General features: G+C 44.8%; 1 non-coding gene across 1 annotated transcript; it reads left to right on the forward strand.

The window, feature by feature from the left end:
• The first annotated feature begins 2,204 nt into the window (after window positions 1–2,204).
• trnas-gcu (transfer RNA serine (anticodon GCU)) lies at window positions 2,205–2,286 on the forward strand. The gene has a single exon. It is a non-coding gene; the product is annotated as a tRNA-Ser (tRNA).
• Window positions 2,287–10,717: the final 8,431 nt, after the last annotated feature.

Raw genomic sequence — 10,717 nt, forward strand, 5'->3', positions numbered from 1 at the left:
AAATGTGTTCACAATCGCATTCGACACAGAAACGGCCTCAGCATTAATCTCACTGAAGCAGAATGTGACCGTGTTGTTTGTTTCAGAATGTTGTTGCCGTTATTTGTCGCTTTTAACCAAGACTGGGAGACAGGGCAAGGTTGATCCGAGGTTGGAATATATTATCATTCAGGAGCAAGAAAAATCAAAAGGAACAAAATAAGAAAACCCAGTCTCCGGATTTGAGAATCTGTAGATCCGCTTTGGGAAAGTGAATCAGAGCAGAATGAAGGGTGAACTGTCCAGAAGAGATGAAGACACAGCTCAGTCAACACGTTCCCCTGGTTTATGATGCTGGAACATTCCTCACACAGAAATGATTCAACCCAATGACAAACATTCTTCCAGCTGATAATTTATGCTACTGATTTAAGGACTGTCTCATGTGGCTACCGAGTGACGACGAGAAGATATTAAACTTTGTTCTATTCAATCTAGCTGTGATAAAGTTTGAATTTTTCTCCCTTTTATAAACAGTATTTGAAGGGTCTCGGTAACAATGTTCAGTGTTGATGAGAGTGGGGTCTGGGTGAGAAGCTGCTGAGTGTGACAGGGTCAGGACTGGATGCAGGAAGTTCTCTGACAGTCTCCCTCTATCTCTCTAATGGGTTTGAGTTGATTTACGACTGGTAGCTTTTATTTTACTTTTCTTATTTAGAGATATAGCCCCTTCGGCCCACCGAGTCTGTGCCAACCAGCAACCACCCATTTATACTAATCCTACATTAATCCCATATTCTCTACCACATCCCCACCATTCTCCTACCACGTACCTACACTAGGGACAATTTACAATGGCCAATTTACCTATCAACCTGCAAGTCTTTTGGAGGTGGGAGGAAACCAGAGCACCCGGCGGAAACCCACACAGACATAGGGAGAACTTGCAAACTCCACACAGGCAGTACCCAGAACTGAATCCTGGTCGCTGGAGCTGTGAGGCTGCGGTGCTAACCATTGCGCCACTGTGCTGCTGTTGGTGTTTTGATAAATGAAGGAAGTTCCCTCCACCCATTTTTTTTGGACAGACAGTGTGGTATAAGGATGTAAAGGGTTAATGCTGAAGATAGTGGGATCAACCCCTCCCACTGTCAGAGTGATGATGGAACAGTCACATGAGATGAGGTTTGGGAGAAGAGAGAGCAGCACCAAGGATGCTAGCTTAGCAGGCTTGATGAGTGTGTATAGAGTATTGTGCAAATTAGAAAAGAGTTCTTAGTTCTTTCAGCAGGAACTGTGTCCAGAAAATATCGAGAAACTCACAATTTTATTATTCAGGAGTCGGAACACAGATATTAATTCCAAGTGACAGTTCTGGGACCAATTAACAAAAAAAGTAGAGAATAATATTGCTCACTGATTGAAATCCCCCAGTGAGGAGACAGTTAAACAGGTGATCTTTTGGGGCATCCTTCGATCCAAGGTTTCAGCAACATTTAATCTCCCTTTTTGGTGAAATTCTCTGTTATTTGCAACTTTTTTTTATCAGCTTTGATGGGCGAGTGAAAAAACTGAAAAGATTGAACAGTTCCATCCTTTCTTTTCTTCCTTCTTCTCTTCTTTCCATCAGTTTCTCTTTTCTGTCCCAGATCAATATAATGATGAGAATCCCAATTTAATCTGCTGTTTCTGGTGTTTTATCCATTCCAATCAAAATTTCAACATTCCAATCAAATCTATTTGTTATTCCACAGTGTCTCTCCATGTGTTTTATTCTGTTGTATTCTCTCACAGTCTGTTTGATGATCAATGTTGCAGTTCACTCTCTGTTCTGGTGAAGATCAGAAGCAGTGATATCTGTTTACACCACCTGACAAGTCGGCCTGATGCTGTGCCTCGCTGATCATGTGGAGTTAAAGCAATTCTTCCAGTAAGTTAGTTCAGTTTTCATTTCATGAGAAATTCGGTCATCATGACTTCATCAGTGACCTAATGGTTCAGGTGTCTGAGTGATGTTAATCATGATGTGATGAAATGATTGTATGTTCCAGTCTTTCCGTGGTGGGTTTTCACACTGAGTAGAAACGTGTTGGACATGGTCTGGAAATGTTTCACACTGCTCCATTCCCAACTTCATTTACTTACAGAAGATATATTTCCATCATTCCACAGCTGGCTGCACAGCCAGAAGCTGTGCTGAAGGTGACAGCTATGTCTTTGCAACTGACAAGGTGGCCGAGAGGTTTAGGCGATGGACTGCTAATCCATTGTGCTCTGCACACGTGGGTTCGAATCCCATCCTTGTTGCTAGTTTATGAGCTGTTTTGTGTATTATTTATGTTGGGTGAGCTTATATGTAAAGTCAGCCTCGAAACCTGTTCTTGTCAATGTCCAGACAGTGATTCCAGAATTTGTTATACTTTATTAAAATTGAGACAGACAATTGGAATTCTTCACCCAAACTGCACTGGAATGAAGATCAAATAGGGATCACGAAACGGAGCAGGATTTTTCCTCCCCTCCTTCCTTCCATCTTTACTTTCTCTGGATTTGCACCAAGTGAAAGACAAATGGGAAAAGCAAATGGCGAGGGAGCAGATGCAGAAAATTATCCTTTGGCAAGAAATTTATTTTCAAATCTTCTTGATAGATTAAGTGAGTGAGCAATGCTTTGGCAGATGGAGTTTAAAATGAGGGGTCATCTACTACCTACTACCTAGATTAGAGTGTTTTTTTGTAAGAGGTGAGATGTTAGAAATGGCGGAGGAGCAGAGACCCGAATACTGAATTAATAAAAGCTAGTGGACTGGTAGAAAATAATGTGAAAAGTGAACAGAATCTGAAGATTGGAACTCATGTTGCAGTGATATAAAGCTCTGTGCTCCTGAAGTAAATGTCCAAGCCCAGATTGTGGGGAATCTGTGGAGAGTGATTTGGTTTTTATTCATTCTTGGGTGTGAGTATCGCTGATAAGGCTAGCATTTATTACCCATTCCTATTGCCGTTGAGAAGGTGGTGGAGAGCTGCCTTCTTGAACTGATGCAGTCCATATGGTGCAGGAACACCCACAGTGCTATTGGGGAGGGAGTTCCAGGATTGTGACCCAACAACAGTGAAGAAATGGCTATATTGTTCCAAGTCAGGATGGTGAGTGACTTAGAGGGGAACCTGCAGGTAGTGATTTCCCATGCATGTGCTGCCCTTGTCCTTCGAGGTGGTAGTGGTCACGAGTTTGGAAGGTGCTGTTGAAGGATACTTGCTGCAGTGCATATGGAGAGGTACACACTGCAGCCACTGTTTACAGGTTGTGGAGGGATTGAATGTTTAAGGTGGCGGGTTAGGTGCCGATCAAGTGCGCTGCTTTGTCCTGGATGGTGTTGAGCTTCTTGAGTGTTGTTGAGTGGGATGTATTCCATCACACTCCTGACTTGTGCCTTGTAGATGGTGGACAGGATTTGGGGTGTCAGGAGGTGAGATACTTGCTGCAGAATTCGTAATCTCTGACCTGCGCTTAAAGCCACAGCATAGATGTGACTGGTCTAGTTACGTGTCTGGTCAAGATGTTGATGGTGGGGGATTTAACGATGATAATGCTTCTGAATATCAAAAGGTAGATTTTTTTTCTCTCTCATTGGAGATGTTCACTGCTTGGCACTTGTGTGGCCAGAAGGTTGCTTGTCACTTATCAGCTCAAGCCTGAATGTTGTTCAGGTCTTGCTGCTTGCAGGCACAGACTGCTTCAGTATCTGAAGAGTTGTGAGTCATCATCTAACATTCCCACTTCTGACTTATGTTGAAGAGAAAGTCGTCAATGAAACAGCTGGGATGTTTGGGTCTAGGACACTACCCTGAGAAACTCTTGAGGCAATGTCTTGGGCTGAGATGATTGGCCTCCACGAACCACAACATCTTGTTTTGGACGAGGTATGACTTCAACAAGTGGAGAGTTTTCCCCCTGATTCCCATTGACTTCAATTTTGCTGGGGGTCCTTGATGCCACACTCACTCAAGGGTAATCACTCTCACCTCTCCTCTGGAATTCCACTCTTTCGTCTCTGCTTGGACCAAGCTGCAATGAGATCATACGAACATAAGATCAGAAGAACTAATAGCAGGAGTAGGCCATTTGGCCCCTCGAGCTTGCTCCGCCATTCAATAGGATCATGGCTGACCTGATCATGACCTCAACCCCACTTTCTTGCCTGCCCACATAACCCTTGGCTCTCTTGTAGGTAAAAATCTTGAAGACATTCAATGACCCAGCCTCCACTGCTCTCTGCGGTAAAGAATTCCAAAGATTAATGACCCTCTGAGAGAAGAAATTCCTTCTTAAATGAAAAACCCCTAAATCTGAAACTGTGTCCCCTAGTTCTAGATTCCACCACGAGAGGAAACATCCTCTCAGCATCTACCCTGTCAAGCCCCCTCAGAATCTTATATGTCTCAATACGTTCACCTTTCATTTTTCTCAACTACAATGAGTATCAGTCCATCCTGCTCAGCTTTCCTCATAAGACAACACCTTCATCACAGGAATCAATCCAATGAACCTTCTCTCAACTGCCTCCAATGCAAGTATTTCCCTCCTTAAATAAAGAGACAAAAACTGTACACAGTGCTCCAGGTGTGGTTTCACCAGCACCATGTACATTTGTAGCAACACTTCTCTACTTTTATGCTCCATCCCCCTTGCAATAAAGGGTAACATTCCATTTGCCTTCCTAATTATTTGCTGTACCTGCATGGTAACTTTTTGTGATTCATGTACGAGGACACCCAGATCCTTCTACACCGCAGCATTCTGTAATCTCTCACAATTTAAATAATATTTTCCTTTTCTATTCTTCCTACCAAAGTGGATAACCTCACATTTTCCCACATTCTACTCTATCTACCAAATTATTTCCTGGAGCTGAGAGACCCTGGCAGAACCTAAACTGAGCATCAATGATCAGATTATTGCTACATGTGTGGTGCTTGATAGCACTTTTGGTGACATCTTCCATCACTTTGCTGATGATTGATAGTCGACTGATGGGGTGGCAATTGGTCAGATTGGATTTGTCCTGCATTTTTTTTATGGAGAGGGCACACTTGGACAATTTTCCACATTGTCAAGTAGATGCCTGTGTTGTAGCTCTACTGGAACAGCTTGGCTGAGGGTGCAGCTAGTTCTGGAGCACAAGTCTTCAGTACTAGAGCCGGAATGTTGTTAGGGCCCATAGTCTTTGCTGTATCAAGTGCCTTCAGCTGTTTCTTGCCATTATGTGGAGTGAAGCAAATTGGCTGAAAACTGGAAGCTGTGATGCTGGGGACCTCAAGAGGCCGAGATGAATCATCCACTGAGCAATTTCTGACTGAAGATGGTTTCAAATGCCCCAGCTTCACCTTTTGCACTGACGTGCTCGGCTCCACCAACATTGAGGATAGGAATGTTTTTGGGCCCTCCTCATCTGGTTCGTTATTTAATTGTCCACCACCATTCATGACTGGATACCTAGTTTCTCAGGGCAGTGTCCGAGGCCCAACCATCCTCAGCTGTTTCATTGATGGCTTTCTCTTCAACATAAGTCAGAAGTGGGAATGTTCGCTGATGATTCACAACTCCTCAGATACTGAAGCAGTCTGTGCCTGCAAGCAGCAAGACCTGAACAACATTCAGGCTTGAGCTGATAAGTGACAAGCAACATTCCTTGATCGGATCCTGAGGGAGATATCCGTGTGTGGAGTGGCGGGATGTATGGAGAGTCATTCTGAAGAGGGTGTCTGAGCCTCGAGGGAAGAATCTGTGGAGAGTGGTCCTCAAAGGATGTCCGTGTCTGGAGATTTAGGATCTCTGAAGAGGGTCTCCGAGCCCATAGTGCTGGGATGTATGGAGAGTGATCCTGAAGTGGGTGTCCGAGCCTGGAGTGGCGGGATCTGTGGAGAGTGATCCTGAAGTGGGTGTCCGAGCCTGGAGTGGCAGGATCTGTGGAGAGTGATCCTGATGAGTGTGTGTAAACCTGGAATGGAAGCTTTCTGTGGAGGTACAGGAAGAGGCCATTCATTCCCAGTATTTTATAAAGGTTTAACATAACTTATATGTTTTTACTCTATGCCTATATTAGTACATCCAAGTGTCCTGTTTGCTCTTAGTTACCTTTTCAATCCTTCTAACATTGGTGTACATTGTCTCTCTGCTCCTGCACCCAGTTTAGAATTGTAACGTTTCATTTATATGAGGCTGTGCCTCTCTGATCATGTGGAATTAAAGCAATTCTTCCAGTCAGTTAGTTCAGTTGTCATTTCATGAGAAATTCGGTCATCATGACTTCGTCAGTGACCTCATGGTTCAGGTGTCTGAGTGATGTTAATCATGATGTGATGAAATGATTGTATGTTCCAGTCTTTCCGTGGTGGGTTTTCACACTGAGTAGAAACGTGTTGGACATGGTCTGGAAATGTTTCACACCACTCCATTCCCAACAGGCCATGACCTGATGTGATGGAAATTTCATTTACTTACAGAAGCTGCATTTCCATCATTGCACATCTGGCTGCACAGCCAGGATCTGTACTGTCCAAACAGCTGACAAGGTCGTCGAGAGGTTAAGACGGTGGCGTGCTCATGCATTTTGCATTGCATGTGTGGGTTCGGATCCCAATTTTGTCGTTAGTTTATGAAGTGTCTAGTACATTGTTGTGGGGGAGCTTTTGTGGAAAGTTGGCCTGGAAACATGTTCTTGTCAATATCTCGCTGGTGATTCCAGAAATGTTTATACTTTATTAAAATTGAGACAGACAATCGGAATTCTTCACCCAAATTGGACTGGAATGAAGATCAAATAGGGATCACGAAAAGGAGGAAGATTTTTCCCTCCCTCCTTCCTTCCATCTTTACTTTCTCTGGATTTACACCAAATGAAATACTAATGGGAAAAGCAAATGGCGAGGGAGCAGAAGCAGAACATTATCCTTTGGCAAGAAATTGATTTTCAAATCTTCTTGATAGCTTAAGTGAGTGAGCAATGCTTTGGCAGATGGAGTTTAAAATGTGGGGTCATCTAGGACCTACGAAAGATAGATCAGAGTGTTTTTTATAAGGGGTGAGATGTTAGAAACTGGAGAAGCAGAGACCCGAGTGCTGAATCACTAAAAGCTAGTGGACTGGTAGAAAATAATGTGAAAGGCTAATGGAATCTGAAGATTGGAACTCATGTTGTAGTTATATAAAGCTCTGTGCTCCTGAATTAAATGTCCAAGCCTGGATTGTGGGGAATCTGTGGAGAATGATTTGTTTTTTATTCATTCTTGGGTGTGAGTATCGCTGGCAAGGCTGGCATTTATTGCCCATCCCTAATTGCCCTTGAGAATGTGGTGGGGAGCTGCCTTCTTGAACTGCTGCAGTCAATGTGGTGTAGGAACACCCACAGTGCTATTGTGGAGGGAGTTCCAGGATTTTGACCCAGCAACAGTGAAGAAATGGTGATATCGTTCCAAGTCATGATGGTGAGTGACTTGGAGGTGAACCTGCAGGTGGTGGTGTTCCCATGCATCTGCTGCCCTTGTCCTTCGAGGTGGTAGTGATCACGGGTTTGGATGGTGCTGTCGAACGTTACTTAGCGAGTTACTGCAGTGCATCTTGTAGGTGGTACACACTGCTGCCACTGTGCTCTGGTGGTGGAGGGAGTGAATGTTTAAAGTGGTGGGTGAGGTACCGATGAAGAGGACTGCTTTGTCCTGGGTGGTATTGAGCTCTTTATGTGTTGTTGGAGCTGCAGCTATCCAGAAAAGTGGAGAGTATTCCATCACACTCCTGACTTGTGCCTTGTAGACAATGGACAGGCTTTGGCATGTCAGGAGGTGAGATACTTGCTGCAGAATTCCCAATTTCTGACCTACGCTAAAAGCCGCAGCATAGATGTGACTGGTCCAGTTTAGTTTCTGGTCAATGGTAACCCCCAAGATGTTGATGGTGAGGGATTCAGTGATGATAATGCTGCTGAGTATTAAAAGGTAGATGGTTTGATTCTCTCTCATTGGAGATGTTCACTGCGTGGCACTTTTGTGGCAACCAAGTCGCTTATCACTTATCAGCTCAAGCCTGAATGTTGTTCAGGTCTCGCTGCTTGCGGACATGGACTGCTTCAGTATCTGAGGAGTTGTGAATCATCACCTAACATTCCCACTTCTGACTTAAGTTGAGGGGAAACTCATTAATAAAACAGCTGAGGATGATTGAGCCTAGGACACTACCCTGAGAAACTCCTGAGGCAATGTCCTGGATTGAGATGATCGGCCTCCACCAACCATAATCATCTTGCTTTGTGCTAGGTATGACTCCAACAAGTGGACAGTTTTCCCCTGATTCCCATTGATTTCAATTTTGCTACGGATCCTTGATGCCACACTCACTCAAGGGTAATTACTCTCACCTCTCCTCTGGAATTCCACTCTTTTGTCTCTATTTGGAACAAGCTGCAATGAGATCATAAGAACAGAAATAGTAGCAGGAGGAGGCCATTTGGCCCCTCGAGCCTTCTCCGCCATTCAATAGGATCATGGCTGATCTGATCATGGCATCAACCCCACTTTCTTGCCTGCCCCCCATAACCCTTGACTTCCTTGTAGATAAAATTCCAAAGATGAACAACTGTCTGAGAGAAGAAATTCCTCCTCATTTCCTTCTTAAATGGAAAATCCCTAATTCTGAAACTGTGTCCCCAAGTTCTAGATTCCACCACGAGGGGAAACATCCTCTCAGCATCTACCCTGTCAAGACCCTTCAGAATCTTATATGTCTCAATACGATCACCTCTCATGTTTCTAAACTCCAATCAGTATAGGTCCAACCTGCTCAATCCTCCTCACAAGACAACCCCTTCATCACAGGAATAAATCCAGTGAACCTTCTCTGAACTTTTTTTTTTATTTCCAACATATACTTTATTCGTTAAATAAACTATAAAAAGATACATTACAAAACAGTTCAAAAACAGCACCAAGTCAACAATACAAAGATTGCAAAGGAGATCAGTTTCCTTCAGTACAGGAATGAATTGCCTCACAACCCTTCCATTTCATTTGACCTGCCATGTACTTTTTGCAGCAAACAAAAATTTTCTGGAATAAAAACAAGAAATACTGGAACCACTCAGCAGGTCTGGCAGCATCTGTGGAAAGAGAAGCAGAGTTAACGTTTCGGGTCACTGACCCTTCTTCGGAACTGACAAATATTAAAAATGTCACAGGTTATAAGCAAGTGAGGTGGGGGTGGGGCAAGAGATAACAAAGGAGAAGGTGCAGGTTGGACAAGGCCACATAGCTGACCAAAAGGTCAGCAATATAAAAGGTTGTAAAAAATGTAAAAAAGCAAAAAAGAAGAAAAAAGAAAAAACAACTAAAAATGAAAGTAAAATGGGGGGCTGTCATGCTCTGAAATTATTGAACTCAATGTTCAGTCCGGCAGGCTGCAGTGTGCCTAATCGATAGATGAGATGCTGTTCCTCGAGCTTGCGTTGATGTTCACTGGAACACTGCAGCAATCCCAGGACAGAGATGTGAGCATGAGAGCAGTGGGGAGTGTTGAAATGGCAAGAAACCGGAAGCTCAGGGTCCTGCTTGCGGACCGAGCGGAGGTGTTCCGCAAAACGGTCACCCAGTCTGCGCTTGGTCTCCCCAATATAGAGGAGACCACATTGTGAGCAGCGAATACAGTATACTACATCGAAAGAAGTACAAGTAAATCGCTGCTTCACCTGAAAGGAGTATTTGGGGCCTGGGATAGTGAGGAGAGAGGAGGTAAATGGGCAGGTATTACACCTCCTGCGATTGCAGGGGAAGGTGCCATGGGATGGGGACGAGGTGGTGGGGGTAATGGAGGAGTGGACCAGGTTGTCGCGGAGGGAACGATCCCTTCGGAATGCTGACCGGGGAAGGGAGGGGAAGATGCGTTTGGTAGTGGCATCACGCTGGAGGTGGCGAAAATAGCAGAGGATGATCCTTTGGATATGGAGGCTGATGGGGTGGAAAGTGAGGACAAGGGGAACCCTGTCACGGTTCTGGGAGGGAGGGGAAGGGTTGAGGGCAGAAGTACGGGAAATGGGCCGGACACGGTTGAGGGCCCTGTCAACAACAGTGGGGGGGATTCCTCGGTTGAGGAAAAAGGAGGTCATACCAGAAGCACCGTCATGGAAGGTAGCATCATCAGAGCAGATGCGTCGAAGACGGAGAAACCTGGAGAATGGAATGGAGTCCTTACAGGAGGTAGGGTGTGAAGAAGTGTAGTCGAGGTAGCTGTGGGAGTCGGTGGGCTTATAATGGATATTGGTAGACAACCTATTCCCAGAGATGGAGACAATGAAGTCGAGGAAGGGAAGGGAAGTGTCAGAGATGGACCACGTATGGGTGAGAGAAGAGTGGAAATTGGAAGCAAAGTTGATAACGTTTTCCAGTTCGGGGCGGGAGCAGGAAACGGCACCGATACAGTCATCAATGTACCGGAAAAAGAGTTGGGGGAGGGGGCCTGAGTAGGGCTGGATCAAAGAATGCTCGACATATCCCACAAAAAGACAGGCATAACTAGGACCCATGCGGGTACCCATAGCAACACCTTTTACTTGAAGGAAGTGCGTGGAGTTGAAGGAGAAGTTGTTCAATGTGAGAACAAGTTCAGGCGGAGGAGGGTGGTGGTGGATGGGGACTGGTTGGGCCTCTGTTCCAGGAAGAAGCGGAGAGCCCTCAAACCATCCTGGCGGGG

Source organism: Heterodontus francisci, chromosome 35 (genome assembly GCF_036365525.1).
Source record: "Heterodontus francisci isolate sHetFra1 chromosome 35, sHetFra1.hap1, whole genome shotgun sequence".
Lineage (NCBI taxonomy): Eukaryota > Metazoa > Chordata > Chondrichthyes > Heterodontiformes > Heterodontidae > Heterodontus > Heterodontus francisci.